The sequence below is a fragment of the Cebus imitator genome, unplaced genomic scaffold, assembly GCF_001604975.1.
Source record: "Cebus imitator isolate Cc_AM_T3 unplaced genomic scaffold, Cebus_imitator-1.0 Scaffold42, whole genome shotgun sequence".
Taxonomy (NCBI): Eukaryota; Metazoa; Chordata; class Mammalia; order Primates; family Cebidae; genus Cebus; species Cebus imitator.
In genome coordinates, this window is record NW_016107357.1 from 19,105,153 (window position 1) to 19,123,531 (window position 18,379).

Consider the following 18,379-nt stretch of genomic DNA (forward strand, 5'->3'; position numbering starts at 1 on the left):
CACTCAAAAACAAATCATTATGTCATCATCCCATGCTCAAGTGCTCCACTTCGAAACTGAAATTTTTTATGACTAGCTGTGTTTTATTTATTATTTCAGATAACATGCTTAACAAACATACATTGAAAGACACTGTTTAGCTTACAAAACAGAGCATTAGGAATATTGCTGATGCTCTTTGAGTGCTTCTCCCCAATTTGGTTGTCCTTTCTGTCCATCAGAGTTATCCATTACTTTGTACTCTGTACTTCTCATGTTTTTCATTGTTGTTTGTCTCCCTAGATTTGTATCCTTAAATGAGATGTTGTTTAGTTTTGTGTGTATTCAAACCTTGGTAAATATAAATGTATAATTCTCCATTGACTTGCTTTATTTTATTGAATTTTGTTCAATATTATGTTTCTGAGGTTCTGTTAATTTCTGTACCTATATTTCATTCAATTTCACTGTCGTGCACAGTTCCATTATAAGAATTTTCCCAGATGGGTGTATCTATTTTTCCATTAATAAACAGTAGGTGGTTTTCAATTTTTCTTACAATCAACAATGTTACTGTGAACATGCTTCTTGTGAACATAAAAATGTTTTCCAGATGGTATATATTTAGTAGCTAGATTTCTAGGTCTGTGTTGGATCACGTGCAAATTACTGGGTAATATCATTAGGCTTTTGAAGAGAATGTACCAATTTATATTTCCACAGGCAGATTTCAAATGTTCTACTATTCCACATACCTATTATTTTGGCATTTTTAAGTTTCTTTTCAGTGTATTAGATATAAACAGGTATCTCCTTTTCATTTTAAGTTTGCATTTCTCTAATGACTCGTGATATTGTGAGCATTTTCATTTGTTTATGAGTCGTTGACATGTCTACTACAAAATGCCTAATCATGCCTTTTGCTATTTCATCTTCTAGATTTATTGTCACTTCCTTATTGAGTTTTAAAAGTTTATATATTCTTTGTATGATTTCATTTTTGCACAGAAGTTTTACTTTGAATGTAACTAAATTTATAAATGCTTCCTTTAAAAGTTTTTGCTTCTTTGTTTGGTTTAGGGAATCTCTCCATAACTAAGCTAATTCTCTGCCAAAACTTTTGAAATTTACCCTTCACATTTGTTTTTGACTTAGGCAAATTATTCATTTTTGTGTATTGTGTGGGAGAGTCCTATTAATATATCTTGTCAGAACCCTCTGTGGATCAGTGGTGGTTGTGGCAACAGCGAGAGGCTCCTCTGTCTGTGGAAATGAGAGAAAAGAGTAGGAAGGGTTTTGTATTGTGGTTTGAATGTCAGCTTAGCCACAGTAGACTAGAACATCAGGTAAATTGCTAAGGCTTTTTACTCGAATTTCTTGCTCCCAGACAGCATCTCTGGACATATGCAGGGCCTGGGGAAACCCACCCCACTTGAAGGGAAAGATCTGAGGCAAGGTCCAGTGCTGTGCAGACTTCAGATTTGACCCAGCATTGTTCCAGAGGTGGTGGCCACAGGGGTGCTTGCATCATCACACACTTAGTTCCAGGTAGCCCAGCACACAGAGAGAAGCTCCATTTGTTTGGGAGAAAGCAAGAGAAAGAACAAAAGTCTCTGCTTGGTAATCATGAGAATTATTCTGGATCTTATCCAAGATCACCAAGGTGGTACATCTACAAGTCTGCAAAACATATCAGTTTGCAGCTTAAGTCTCTTTGAATAACTAGAAAGACTTCCCAGGAAGGACAGACACAAACAAGCTGCAATGTGAAGACTACAGCAAATACCTAACCTGTCAATGCCCAGACACTGACAAACATCTGCAAGCATCAACACCATTCAGGAAAACATGGCCTCACCGAATGAAGTAAATAAGGCAACAGGGTTCAATCCTGGAGAAACAGAGGTATATGATACATCAAAGAATTCAAAATAGCTGTTTTGAGAAAAAACTCAATTTTAAGATAACACAGAAGAAATTCATAATTCTGTCAGATAAGTTTAGCAAAGAAATTGAAATAATGTAAAACAATCATACATTCCAGAACTGAAAATTGCAATCAACATGCTGAAGAATGCATCAGAGTCTTTTAATAGAGAATTGATCAAGAAAAAAGAGTTAGTGAGCTTAAAGGCAGGCTATTTGAAAACACCAGTTAGATGAGACAAAATAAAATAATATAAAACAATGAAGCACACCTACAAGATCTAGAAAACAGCCACAAAGGGGTAAATCTAACAGCTATTGGCCATAAAAGGAGGTAACGAAAATATAGAGGTAGAAAGTTTATTCACAGGAATAATATCAGAGATTTTCCTAAACCTAAAGAAAGATATCCACATTCAAGTGCCAGAAGGTTATAGAATACCAAGCAAATCTAAGCCAAGGAAGACTACCTCAAGGCATTTAATAAACTTAATGGTCAAAGATAAAGAAAGGATCCTAAAAGCAGCAAGAAAAAGAAACAAATAACATGCAATGAAGCTCCAATATGTCTGGCAGCAGACTTTTCAGGGAAAGCTTACATGCCAGCAGGCCAGGAGAGAAGAGCATGACATATTTAATGTGCAGAAGGAAAGGAAAAAAAATAATAAACTTTTACCCTAGAATCATATATCTGTTAAAAGTATCTCTTAAGCATGAAGAATAAATAATGACTTTCCTAGATAAACAAAAGCTGAGGGATTTCATCAACACCTGATCTGTTCTACAAGAAATGCTAAATGGAATTCTTCAATCTGAAAGAAAAGGGTGTTAGTGAACAATGAGAAATTATGGGAATGTATACAACTCACTGGTAATTGTTAGCACACAGAAAAACACAGACTTATATAGCACTGTAATTGTGGTGTGTAAACTACTCTTGACTTAAGTAGAAACACTAAATGATAAACCAATAAAAAATGATAACTACAACAACTTCTTTAGATATAAAGAGTACAATAAGACATACAGAGAAACAACAAAAAGTTAAAATGTAGGAAGATGAAGATAAAGTGTAGAGTTCTTATGAGTTTTGTTTTTGCATATCAGTTTGTTTATGCAATTACTGGTAAGTTGTCATCGGTTTAAAATAATGGGTTGTATTTGCAAGCCTCATAGTAAACTCGAATAAAAATGTACAACAGGATACACAAAAAATAAAAAACAAGAAACTAAATCATATCACCAGAGAAAATCACCTTCACTAAAAGGAAGACAGGAAGAATGGAAAAAAGGAAGAGAAGACTGCAAAATAACCAGAAAACAAACAAAATGACAGGAGTAAATCTCATTTATAAATAACATTAAATGTAAATGGACTAAACTCTACAATAAAAAGACATAGAGTGGCTGAATGGATNAAAAAAAAAAAAAAAAGATCCATTGATTTATCCCTGACAAGAAACACAGTTCATCTATAAATATGCATGTAGACTAAAAATAAAGGGATGGAAAAAGATATTCCATGCTAATGGAAACCAAAAAACAGAAGCAGCAGCTATTCTTATATCAGACAAAATAGATTTCAAAACAAAAACACAATACTGGAGCATCCAAATATATAAAGCAAATATTGTTAGAGCTAAAGAAAGACAGAGACCAATACAATAATAGCTGTAGGCTGGAACACCTCACTTTAAGCATTGGACAGATCTCCCAGACAGAAAATCAACAAACATTAGATTTAATCAGCACTACTGAACAAATGGACCTAATAGATATTTACAGAACATTTCATTCAATGGCTTCAGAATACACAGTTTTCCTCTCAGCACATGGAGCATTCTCAAAGAAAGACCATATGTTACATCAGAAAGCAAGACTTAAAACATTTTTAAAAATGAAATAATATCAACCATCTTCTCTGGCCACAATAGAATATAAAGAGAAATCAATAACAAGAAGAATTTTGGAAACTATACACATGGGAACTTAAAAATATGCTCTTGAATGACCAGTTGGTCACAGAAAAAATTAAGAAGGAAATAAAAAAAAATTTTTAAACAAATAATAATGGAATCATAGCATATAAAAACCTCTGGGATACAGTAAAAGCAAAAGTTGTATCCCAGAGGTGGGTTGAGAGCTGTAAGGACCTATTTCAGAAAAGAAAAAAAAACTTTAAATAAATAACACGATGTATCTTAAAGAACTGGAAAAAGCAAGAGCAAACCAAACCCACAGTAGAAGAAATAATAAATATAAGAGTAAAAATAAATAAGTTTGAAATGAAGAAAACAATACAAAAGATTAATGAAACAAAAATTTGGTTTTCCAAAAAAAATAAACAAAATTGACAAACCATCAGCCAGACTAACAAAGAAAGAAGAAAAAAAAAAAGAGAAGAAGATCCAAATAAATGAAATCAGAGATGAAAAGGAGACATTACAACTAATACTGCATAAATTCAAAGGATAATTACTGGCTACAATGAGTAACTATATGACAATAAATTGGAAATATCTAAAAGGATTGGATAAATTTCCAGATACATACAACATACCGAGATTGAACCAGGAAAAAGTCCAATACAAATCAGAAATAATGAGATAGACATTGTAACGTAATAAAATCTCTCCCACTAAAGAAAAGCTTGGGAAATGATGGCTTCACTGCTGAGTTCTACCAAACCTTAAATGAAGAATTAATACCAATCCTACTCAAATTGTTCCAATAGAGGAGGATAGATTACTTTTAAACTATTTCGATCAGGCCAGTGTTACCATGATACCAAGACCAGACAAAAACACAACAAAAAAAAGAAAACTACAGGCCAATATCTCTGATGAATACTGATGCAAAAATTCTCAACAGAATACTAGCATACCAAATTCAACAATGCATTAGAAATATCATTAGTCATGACCAAGTGGGATTACCCCTGGGATGCAAGGATGTTTCAAAATATGCAAATCAATGATACATCATATCAACAGAATGAAGGACAAAAACCATATAATTATTTTAATTGATTCTGAAAAAGAATTTGATACCGTTCAACATTCCTTCATGATCAAAACCCTCAAAAAACTGGAGATAGAAGGAACATATCTCAATATAATAAAAAAAAACCACATGTAACAAACACACAGCTAGTATCATACTGAATGTGGAAGAACTGAAAGCCTTTCCTCCAAGCTCTGGAACACACTGAGGATGCCAACTTTCACCACTGTTATTCAACACGGTACTAGAAGTTCTAGGAGAGCAATCAGATAAGAAAAAGATATAAAGATCACCCAAATTGGAACAGACGTCAAATTATGCTATTTGCAGATAATATTATCTTACATTTGAAAAAGCCTAAAGACTACCAAAATACTATTACAACTTGTAAACAAATTCAGTAAAGTTTCAGGATACAAAGTTGACACACAAGAGTCAGTAGCATTTCTATATGCCAACAGTAAACAATAGAAAAAATAAACCACAAAAACAATATTATTTATAATAGACACAAATAAAATTAGATGCCTAGGAATTAACCAAAGAAAGTGAAATTATCTGCAATGAAAACTATAAAACATTAAGAAAGTAAGTTGAAGAAGACATCAAAAAATAAAAAGATATTCAATAATCACAAATTGGAAAAAGCAACATTGTTAAAATGCTTATACTAGCCAAAGCAATTTACAAATTCGATGCAATCCCTATCAAAATACCAATGACATTCTTCTCAGAAATTAAAAAAAAAATCTAAAATTTATATGAAATCACAACAAGACCTGGAATAGTAAAAGCTATTCTGAGCAAAAAGAGCAAACCTGGAGGAACCACATTACCAGACTTCAAATTATACTACCGAGCTATAGTAATCAAAACAGCTTAGTACTGGCATATAAACAGACATATTGATCAATGAAACAGAATATAAAACCTAGTAGAAAATCCACACACCTACAGTGAACTCGTTTACAACAAGAGCACCAAAAACATACCCTGGGGGAAAGGATATACTTTTAAATAAATGGCATTGGGAAAACTGGACATCAAGATTCAGAAAAATGAAACTAGACTCCTATCTCTCCCTTATACAAAAATCAAATCAAAATGGGTTGAAAACTTAAGTCTAAGACCTCAAACTATGAAACTACCACAAGAAAACATTAAGGAATCTCTCCAGGACATTGGTCTAGGCAAAATTTTCTTGAGTAGTATTCCACAAGCAAGTCAACCAAAGCAAAAATGGACAAAGGAGATCACATGTGGTTAAAAAGCTTCTGGACAGCAAAGAAAATCGTCAATGAAGTGAAGAGATGACCCACCAAATGGGAGAAAATATTGCAAACTATTCATCTGACAAGGAACTAATAACCAGAATATTTAAGAAACTCAAACAACTCTATAGGAAAAAAAAATCTAATAATACAATTTAAAAATGGGCAAGATTTGAATTGACATTTTCAAAAGAAGACATACAAATAGAAAACAGGCATATGAAAAGATGCTCAACATTACTGATTACTACAATCAAACATCATCTCACTCCAGTTAAAATGGCTTATGTCCAAAGACAGGCAACAACAAATTCTGGCAAGAATGTGGAGAAAAGGGAACCCTCATAAACTGTGGGTGGGAATGCAAATTAATATACCTGCTACACAGAAGAGTTTGGAGGTTCCTCAAAAAATTAAATATATAACTACCATATGATCCACCAATCCCACTTCTGGGTATATACCCAAAGAAGGGAAGTAAGTATATTGAAGAGATATCTGCACTCCCATGTTTGTTGCAGCACCTTTCCAATAGCCAAGATTTGGAAGCAACCTAGTTGTCCATCAATAGAGGAATGGATAAAGAAAATATAGTACTTATACACAATGGAGTACTATTGAGCAATAAAAGAGAATGAGATTTAGCCACTTGCAACAACATAGACAGAACTGGAGGTCATTATGGGAAGTGAAATAAGCCAGGCATAAAAAGACAAACATCACATGTTCTCACTTATTTGTGGAATCTAAAAACCCAAACAATTGAACTCATGGTGATAGAGAATAGAAGGATGGATCCAGAGGCTGAGAACGGTGGTGGTGGAAGGGATGGACTGGGGATCATTAGTAGGTACAAAACAAAATAAGAATAAATAAGAGCTAGTATTTGCTAGCGCAGCAAGGGACCACAGTTAATAATAATTTAATTGTACATTTAACTCAAAGAGTATGATTGGATTGTTTGTAACACAAAGACAAAGGATAAATGCTTGAGGGGATACCCAGTGTTCCATGATCTGATTATTACATATTGCATGCCCGTACAAAAGTATCTCATGTACTCCATAAATATATACATCTACGTAGCCACGAATATTTTTTGAATCACATTTTTGCATGATAAATATATAAATTTTTCTCTATAAATTAAACAAAATTTTAAGACATCAAAAACAGCAGTGTTCAAAAAAAAATTTCTGTCAGCTAGATAATTGTTATTGAGCAGTATGCCCCTTCACACTGGTCAGCAGTATCATCCCATTCACATATTACATTCCAATATTTGTCTTGGCCTTATCTTAGGATTTTGTTCTTCTGTCCCATTGTCCACTATTTTTCTTACTATTTAAGCAGAAGCACACTGCCTCAGTTGCTACATTTTATATTAAGTTTTATGCCAAATAGTTTCATCTATGCTTTTGTGTACATTTTAAAATGAGCTTTTTAAGTTAGAAAAAAATAGTGCTGGCATTGTGATTGGGATTTTTCAGACTCTAAGATTTTCAGGAAAAATGACATTATTACACTTTACGAACCTGTGTCTCTCTCCAGTCAATTTGGGTCATGTTTAATATCTTTCAACAAAGTTTCATCATTTTCACCATAAGAACTTGGCCTATCTTTTTCGTGCATATTTAGAGATACTTATGATCGTTGTTGCTGCTATGCAAAGTAGATTTTTTATTTAATAATGCCCCCATGCCTTTTAATAGAATTTAGATATACTATTTGGTGTTTTGTATTTTATTTTATTTTGCTGTTTATGATTTTATTGTACTTTAATATCAAATACACTGCAAAGTATATCATTTTAATATGTGACAGAAAACTTTTATTATAAGCATGTTCATAAAAACACTCAAAATCCTAAAACAGGAGCAACATGGAGATTCTAGGCTTTTTATTTGAGTTAATAATGCATTTGCAGGAGGTCTTCTCATATAGACCTCTACATTTTTCCCTCTGAATTTGCTTCTTTGGCTTAAGCAATAGAAATCTATTTCTCACACTTCTGGAGGCTGAGAAGTCTAAAATCAAAGTGGTGACCAATTCAATTGAAGGCCTTCTTCCTGACTTGAGGATAGTCAGTCTCCTTCTCCCTGTGTTCTCATGTGGCAGATCTCTCTCTCTCTCTCTTCCTCTTTTTTGTTTCTTTCCTTTTTAAAAAAATTTTATTTCCACAGTTTTTTGGAGAACAGGTGGTATTTATTATGTAAGTTCATTAGTGGTGATTTGTGAAATTGTGGTGCACTCATCACCTGAGCAGTATACACTGAACCCATTTCGTAATCTTTTATCCCTTACCCACTCCCCATGCTTTCCCTTGAGTCCCCAAAGTCCGTTGTGTTGTTTTTATTCCTTTGCATCCTCATAGCTTAGCTTTCCCTTATCAGTGATAATATACGATGTTTGGTTTTCCATTCCTGAGTTACTTCACTCAGAATAATAGTCTCCAGTCCCATCTAGGGTGCTGCAAATGCCATTAATTCATTTCTTTTTATGGCTGAGTAGTATTTGATTATATGTATATACCACAGTTTCTTTATCCAGTCATTGATTGATTGGTATTTGGGTTGGCTCCATGTTTTTGCTATTGCAAATTATGCTGCTATAACCATGTGTGTGCAAATATCTTTTATGTATAATGACTTCTCTTCTTCTGGATAGATACCCAGTAGAGGGATTCCTGGATCAAATGGTAGGTCTACTTTTAGTTCTATAGGGAATCTACACACTGTTTCCCATAGTGGTTGTACTAGCTTACATTCCCACCAGCAGTGTAGAAGTGTTCTCTTTTCACCACATCCGTACCAAAATCTATTATTTTTTGATTTGTTGATTATGGCCATTCTTGCAGGAGTAAGGTGGTATCACATTGTGGTCTTGATTTGCATTTCCCTGATCATTAGTGATGCTGAGCATTTTTTTGTGTGTTCATTGGCTATTTGCATACCTTCTTTTGAGAATTGTCTGTTCATGTCCTTAGCCCACTTTTTGGTGGAATTTTGTTTTTTCTTGCTAATTTGTTTGAGTATGTTGTAGGTTCTGGATATTAGTATAAGACTGGTTGCCTTCCCAGGAGGCCAGACACACCCACTTCTGCACCTGGCACCAGGCTCTGCACTCAGCACCTAGCTCTGTCTCACGGCTCCCCTGGAAGGCTCTGGCTAAGGCAACCCTGGCCAGCTCTCTCACCGGAAAACCCGCCCGAAAACCCACCAACCAATAGTGGCTCGCCTCGTCCCAATCCCACTCCCTTGGACCCAATCAGAACACCCAGCTGTTGCTTGTTCTTCCTAGCTATAAAAACCCCCCACCCCAGGAAGTCAGCGCAGCTTCTCTGGCCCCTTTCCCCGGGACCATGGAACCTCGCCCTGGAGCTGTATAAATTGGCATTTAATTTTCTTATACTGGCCTCAGTTTCCTCATTTTAAACTCGGCAATAACGCTTACAATTAGTTCTTTGTCAGATATCTAGATTGTGAAGATTTCATCTCATTCTGTGGGTTGTCTGTTGACTCTGCTGTTTCTTTTGCTGTGCAGAAACTGTTTGGTTTAATTAAGTTCCAGCTATTTGTACTTGTTTTTATTGCACTTGCTTTTGAGTTCTGCATCATAAGATCCTTGCGTAAGCCAATGTCTAGAATGATTTTAATTTAATCAGGTATAATGCAAAAATTAAAAATTAATAGCTTTGCCTTTTCTTCCACCTTATATCTTGTTCTAATGCTAATTGCCTCTTGATATGCTTGGCTATGTGTCCCCATCCAGACCTCATCTTGATTGTAATCTCCACGTGTAAAGAGAGGGAGATGATTGAATCTTGGGGGTTGTTTTCCCCATGCTGTTCTTGTGATAGCAATTTCTCATGAGATCTGATGGTTTTGTAAGTGTTTGACAGTTCCTCCTTCACATGGTCATACTATCACTTGCTGCCTTGTGAAGAAGATGCCTGGTTCCCCTTCCACAAGGATTGTAAGTTTCCAGAGGCCTCCTCAGCCATGTGGAACTGTGAGTCAATTAAACCAGCTTTGTTTATAAATTACCCAATCTCAGGTAGTGTCTTTATAACGGTGTGAAAATGAGCTAATACACCTCTTATTAACAGAATCTACATAAGATACTACTGACAAATAAGTAAGAAAGTGTTCAAGGTTTATCTTTCTTTGATAGAGAGGAGAGTTTAGAAAAATAAATGTAATAAAGATCATGGATAAACACATCCTGATATGTTATGTAGATATGAGGTAGAGTCACCAGAACAATTCACAAATATTATTAAGTACTTTTCTTGATATTTTTTGTATCCAACAAAATATCATAGTCATTTTCTTTAAAATTACTTTATCTTCTTCTATGGAAACTTTTGTTTTTCAACTGTGCAATCACCAAAATAAAATTTCTAGATTTAGGTTCTTACTGATGATATTAGTAAAATGGCTAAAGCTTTATGTACATTTACCCTAAATGGGTACTATATCTCTTTCCAAAGAAACAGGATTTGCATGCCTAGTAAGTATACCCAGGTTTCAGACCCAGCTAAACAGAACAAGGAACTGAGTGTTATATTCCTGCACTCTCCCTCAGGACACTGAGAGAGTCAAAGGTCAGTTTTCTTCTTGTTGGTCCCTTCTCAAAACTTGCCTTAAACTTTGAATTATGAAATGTGTAAACTATCACTTCTGCCTCCAAGTACTTCAGGTCAGTAATCTGTTAAGATATACTACTTGCTATTAGACTATGAATTTAAACATAGCAATGCATTCCAGAAATGATGATATTCTGTCACTTTTGTATACCCTTTACGTGCCTATCAACAATTGTAAAATCTGGACACATAATGCATATGTCTAGTCCTTCATCTTTTTGGAGGGAGTGAGGTCTTTCTCAGCACACATAGATGAAAAATGATGTAAGAGAAAATTCCACTCATGTCTTTTGTGTATGCAGGACCCAAAAGTAAACTATAATCCCCACTCCAGGCTACAATGTATATTTTATTCATGTGTCTAGATAAGTGCAATGTATATGTTATCCCATACGACACAGAATATATATCATTGCATAGCTTTAAAAAAATCATTTCTGTCATTTTGAATCAAAAGGTTGGGGAGCAGATGAGTAAAACTAGCTTGGAGAGAGACGAGGCTACTATAGACCAAATGCAAGAGGAAGTGTCAGAGTCTAATGATGAGGGCATTCTACTACTAAGAATGTGCAAAATTTAGTTTTGGTAAAAACTTTTCTACTTGGCCTGCATTTTGTAGCTTGGGGTTATCTGCTGACAGTGTAAGAATTGAACATCAAGTGGAATCTCTAATGAACCCAGGTGGATATTTTAAAAGTTGCTACAGAACTAAATATAACTGAGTAAGAAGATCGGCGTTTATTCAGTGCAGAGAGCACGTTATGCATTGGATTGGAGATTACAGCCTGTATTATCAAGGCTATCCTTAGTAGTTTCTACATGTTCGATGTTTGGTATCAAAAGGTTACCAAGTGTTCTTCACAGCCAGCTGATGAAGTAGGTTAATAATTTTTGTGCTGTTGTATAAATGATCAAATTGAAACATATAGGTTCTATAAACCTTGGAACAAATACAGAGTAGAGTGTGTTATTTGTAATATGTTGAAAGCTATATGATAAGCTATATTATTATAATGTAAGTATATAAAATACCAAATAAGGATAAGTAATTACCCTCTTAATTTTGAAGTTCCTTCATATACATATATATATATATATATATATATATATATATATATATATATTTATATTTTTTTTTTCATAAAGATGGGATTTCACCATGTTGGTCAGGTTAGTCTCGAACTCCTGACCTCAGGTAATCCACTCGCCTTGGCCTCCAAAGTGCTTGGATTACAGGCATGAGCCACCACGCCCGGCCTTGAAGTTCCATTTAATCAAGCTCAGAAATTTCAAGGGGTAATAGAATTTTTTTGATTAATTTAAGTGAAGTAGTTGTGTAAGCTCTATAAATTAAATTTATGATGATGTGGGTCAAATGAAAATATATGACTTTACAGTAAAGCTGTAATCCTAAAAGGTGAACATTGCCTGAGTTGTTCTTCCAACTGAAATAAATTGGTTACTTAAAAATCTCAATACTTCTGACTTCAGCTCTGTCATATAAGAGCTCAGAAAGCATCAATCCCATTTTTACAATAAGAAAAAAAAAGGGTAACCTACTAAAAATCAATGGCTTTTTAAGACTCGTTTGAGAATTGAGGTCCCATGGCAAACTGCTACCTCAAATTCTGTAGACAAATTAATGCAGAGAATCAAATCAGAGAACAGCTCACTTAGAGCAGAAACCACTGCAGCCAGCCACTAGCAGGAACACTCACTTCGTAATTTTGATTTTTTCTTTAGGCTGAGTGTGAATTAGAATGAGAAAGAAAAATTCTGGATGGTTTCCATCTTACGGGAACCCCACACTTTCATAAATTTTACCTCCGGGAATCCTATCATATTCTCACAGAGAAGAGTCAAAAAAGATCCCTTTTTGGCTCTGGCAAGAGGAGGTGAAAGTCACCATTTGGAAATACGTGTTCCATAATGAAGGCCTGCTCTCCAGAGGAAGGGCAGAACCCAACACCAGGCCACTCTAGGGTCACCTAGTGTGAGAAAATCAGGGAGAAAAGTGTTAGGTACCCTTTAAAGGTTAAGATCACATCCCATGCTGAAGCTGGAAATTTCAAGCAGTAATGGAATTTTACTACTCCAGACAAGACAGATGTAATCCTAAAATTACTGAACACTTGAAGCCTTCCCTTTCTCCTTTCCTTACCGCTATACCAACAGGCTCCAGTGTGATACCAGTGGATACAGATGAAAGAAGTGCAAGGCACAGACTCTAAGAAGGTCTTGGGGAAAACTCAAAGACAACATGAGAGACAAGACCAAGGACACTAGAGGAATTTGCAGACCCTAGAACATACAACTATTGCAAATACTATGCACAGTCAAGTTCCTACCCCAACAAACATAAAAACTCACATTGAAAGCCTATTTTACCCCATTCCTGTAACTCAGTATGTCATGTCCAACTTCCAGAAAAAATTACAAGATAGGCTCACAGGAAAGGAAGAGAAAACACAACCTGAAGAAACGAAGCAAACCTCAGAATCAGACTCAAATATAATGCCAAATTTGGAATTATCAGATAAGGATTTGAGATAACTATAATTAATATAATAAAAATTCTAACAGAAAAAGCAGAACAAATGGATAACATAAGCAGAAAGAAGGAAATGTTAAGAAAGAATCAAAAGGAAATGCTGGAAATACAAAACACAGTATAAATGAAGAATGTCTTTGGATGAACCTACCAAGAAAATACATGAACTCGAAGCAATGTCAACAGAAATTTCACAAGCTGAAGTAGAAAGAGAAAAATAATGAAAACATAGAAGATCCAAGAACTGCAAGATAATTTCTAAAGGCATACCTTAGAAATTTCTAAAGGTATATTATACCAGAAGGAAAAGAAAGAAAAAATAGAGTACCAGGGATAGTTGCCTTTGTCTCTGAAAACTTTCCAAAGTTAATGACATACACTAATTCACAGATTCAGGAATTTCAGACAACACCAAACAGAATTCTCCCCAAAAATCTACAATTAGGCTTGCTGTATTCTACTGCGAAATTCATTTCATTTCAAATACAATGAAAAAAGAGAAAAAAAAGCCTTACCAACAAAGAAAAGGGGTGAGAAATGTCTACTCATGAGAAATCATGCAAACAAGGAACTATTTTTTAAAAAGCCTAGAGTTCTAAAACCAGAAAAATTATCTTTCAAAAGTGAAAGAGAAATGCCTTCTTAGAAAAACAAAAAGTAAGAAATTCATCGTAAGCAAACCAGCTCTGTAAGATGTAAAAGAAGTTCTGCAAGAAGGAAAATGATGTGGGTCAGAAAATTAGATCTACACAAATAAAGAAAAATATTTAGAAAAATAATAACAGCAGGCAAGTAATTTGTTTTTTAATTATTATTCAATATAGTAGATAACTATATTTGATATAGTAGATTACTCAAAGTACTCGTAGTACTAATGGATTATGTGATTATAGTATATGACAAATGAAATGACTGATAGTAATGACATAAGAAACAGAGGGAAGAATTGAAAATATTGTGTTTTAAGTTATCTGTACTAACCAGGAAGTGGCACAGTGGTATTTGAATGTGGACTTGTATTAGTTGTAATGGTATACTGGCAGATGTAGGGCAAAAAAATAAAATAAAATAATATGCAAAGAGAAGACAGAAAACGGAATCACAAAGTGCTCATACAGATACTTTGGAAGACAGTTTTTCAGTTTCTAATAAAACTAAACATAATCTTACCATGTAAGCTGACCATTGCATTCTTTGATATTTTATGAAAGCTTAAGGCTCTACAAAAATCTTCACACACATGTTTATATAGAAGCTTTGTTTATAAATTGCCAAGACTTGGAAGTAACCAAGATGTCCTTCAGTAGGTGAATGGAAAAATAAACTGAAGTGCATGCAGACAATGGAATATTATTCACCACTAAAATGACATGAGCTATCAAGCCATACAGACATGGAAGAAACTTAAATGGATATATCTAAGTGAAAGAAGCCATTTTGAAAAGTCTACATGCGACATGCCTCCACCTTTATGACATTCTGGAAAAAAGCAAAACTAAAAAAGTGGCTCCCAGGGGCCAAAAGGGAGGGAAAGATGAATAGGCAGAGCACAGAGAGTTTTCAGGGCAGTGAAACTACTCTGTATGACACTATAATGGTGGACACATATAATTTCACACTTACTCAAACCCAAAGAATGTTCAAACCCACGAATTAACTCTAAAGTAAACTATGGAATTCAGATAATAATGTTGTATCAGTGTAGGCTGATCAATTGCAACAAATGTACAACTTTGATGGAGTCGGTAATGGGGCAGGCTTTTCTTGTGAGCACATGGAGCATATGAGAAATCTCTGTGTCACCCTCTCAGTTTTGCTGTGAAAATATATAGCCACTCTAAAAATAGGCTTAAACATGCTCAATTAAAAAAAGAAACAAAGAATAACAAATAGAAAACACAACATGGTACACATACACACACACATATATACATACACACATACACATATATGTATATGATGTGCACATGATATAAGCAAATACTAACTAGACTGAATATACAGCCATTCCTCAATATCCATGGGCATTTATTCTAGAAATCCCTTGCAGATATCAAATTTTGCAGATATTCAAGTCTCTCATATAAAATGATGTAGTATTTGCATATAACCTAGGAACACCCTCCTGTATCTTTAAATCATCTCTAGATTATTTATAATACCTAATACGATGCAAATGCTATGTAAACAGTTGTTACAATGCATTTTTTAATTTGTATTATGTTTTATTTCTGCATTGCTTTTTTTTCCAGAATATTTCCTATCCGTGGTTGGTTGAATCTGCTGATGCAGTCCCTGGGGAAAGAGGAGACTGACTGTATAAATAAATAGAGGAGAAGAGACAAATTTCCATTGCAGACAAATCCTGCGTAAGTTATTCATATACTCTGCATAAATCTGCACTTTTAAACTATAGGCTACAGGTAACGACTTTGTTCCACAAAAGCCTCTATAGAAAAGGGAGGCAAAAAAGATTAAGTGGAGAGAACTAATAGACACTACTTTAGTCAGGTGGCCAAGGTCAACATCAACAGCGGTAAGTCGTGCTAATAGTATGTATCTTTTTTTTTTTTTGAAACGGAATTTTGCTCTTGTTGTCCAGGCTGGAGTGCAACGGAGCGATCTTGGCTCACCACACCCTCCACCTGTCAGGTTCAAGCGATTATCCTGCCTCAGCCTCCCAAGTAACTGAGATTACAGGCATGCACCACCATACCCAGCTAACTTTTGTATTTTTAGTAGAGGAGAGGTTTTTCTATGTTGGTAAGGCTGGTCTTGAACTCCCTACCTCAGCTTTTCCGCCCACCTCTGCCTCCCTAAGTGCTGGGATTACATGTGTGAGCCACTGTGCTTCGCCAATAGTATTTATATTTATCGTGGGGGAAGCAGCCATTACCACCTGTCCCACTCTATGAGTTTCCTGAATCGAGGCTCTGGGTCTGGAACATTCTCCAAAATGAAAGTTGATCCCAGACTCTTCTTACTTATTAGGAGAAGCTTTCCCATCCTCTGGTATGCAGTGAACTTCTTTGTGTTGCTTAAGCATGTGAACCATATGGCACCTTGACAGCCCCACAAGTATATCTGCACCCCCAAGGAGTGAGTCTCTTGACTGCAGCATAAGAAGGGTTCATTCTGGTGGCTCACGCCTGTAATCCCAGCACTTTGGGAGGCTGAGGCGGGTGGATCACGAGGTGAAGAGATCGAGACCATCCTGGTTAACAAGGTGAAACCCCGTCTCTACTAAAAATACAAAAATTAGCTGGGCATGGTGGCTCGCACCTGTAGTCCCCGCTACTCGGGAGGCTGAGGCAGGAGAATTGTTTGAACCCAGGAGGCGGAGGTTGCGGTGAGCCGAGGCCACGCCATTGCACTCCAACCTGGGTAACAAGAGCGAAACTCCGTCTCAAAAAAGAAAAAAAAAAAAGGGTTCATTCTGTTTATCACTCTGCATCAACTCTTGGTAGAGACCAGCTCGCCCTGGGAGACAGAGCACGCTACAGATGTTGACCTTGCTTCAGCTCTTTCCCTTTTTGTGAGTACAAAGTTGTTCTAACTGCTGACTTGTATGTTAAGTGCTCCTTGGCAACTCCTCAGCCTTAGAACATGCAGTGCGCTGAGGTCTGTGGCCTCGCTGCTATGATCCTTGCTGGTGGGAATTCTCTCTTCAAATTGGTTGCTGACTCTTCCTGCGTGGTAGTGGGATATGATTGTCTTGGCATTTTATCTTTGTGATCTTCCTCATAAAAACCCGTTATTCTAATTTAATTATGAGAAAAATATCAGGTGAATTCGAAGACAATGGCATCCTATAAGGTACTTGACTGGTTTTCTCAAAACTGTCATGGTCATCAAAATCATGGAAAGTCTGAGAAACTATCCAGCTAACAGGTGTCTAAGACAATATAACTATTAAACATAATGTGATAACCAGGATGGGGTCCTGGGATGGAAAAGAGCATTCAAACTACAGAAATTTGAATAAACTATGGATATTAGTTAATCATAATGTATCACTATTTGTTCATTAATGGTAACAAATATACCATAGCAGCATAAGATGTTGACTATGGATGCACAGTATGTGGGTATGAGGAAACTCTATGAACTAGCTTTTCAGTTTCTTTAATAAATCTAAAACTGTCTTTAAAATAAAGTCTATTATTTTAAAATATTTTTGTTAGCAGTTGAATACAATGTCTTCACTGAAACTGAAAGAATATATGGCTGTATTTCCTTTTGAAGGTATATAGGCAACTATGTTTTAATATTATTTTCATGTCATTAATATTTGTAGTGTAGATAGCTAAACAAGCATAAAAGTGAGTTTATTTAAGAAATGAAAAAATAAATGCATCTCATCTTTTGACCAGTGGCCAAATATGTCAATCTGGAGATCACTCCTAGAACAGCTCACATGTGAACCTGGGAGCTAGCCTCGCACCTGAGTGAGGTAGCTCAGAAGTGTGGGTCTTGGTGTCCTTCAAAGCACAGTCCATGAGAGCTGAGAGCACTGAGTCAGAGCAGTTCACCCTGGAAAGAAAATGGGGAGGACACAAAGCACAGCACTTTCATATAAAAGCGGATGTGAAAGCGATGGGACTGTTCCCGGGACTGAATCTGGCTTTCTGCACAGCAGAAGCAATGACTATGTGTGAAATGACACCCTGGAATCCTTGCTAGGGTGGAAAGGTTTTAAGGAATCCCTCTTTCATGTTCTGCTTATGAAATTTGAAAAGACAAATTTTTCCTTAACAGGAATAACTTTTAAAAGATAAAAAAAAAGGCCGGGTGCGATGGCTCAAGCCTGTAATCCCAGCACTTTGGGAGGCCGAGGCGGGTGGATCACGAGGTCAAGAGATCGAGACCATCCTGGTCAACAAGGTGAAACCTCGTCTCTACTAAAAATACAAAAATTAGCTGGGCATGATGGTGCGTGCCTGTAATCCCAGCTGTTCAGGAGGCTGAGGCAGGAGAATTGCTTGAACCCAGGAGGCGGTG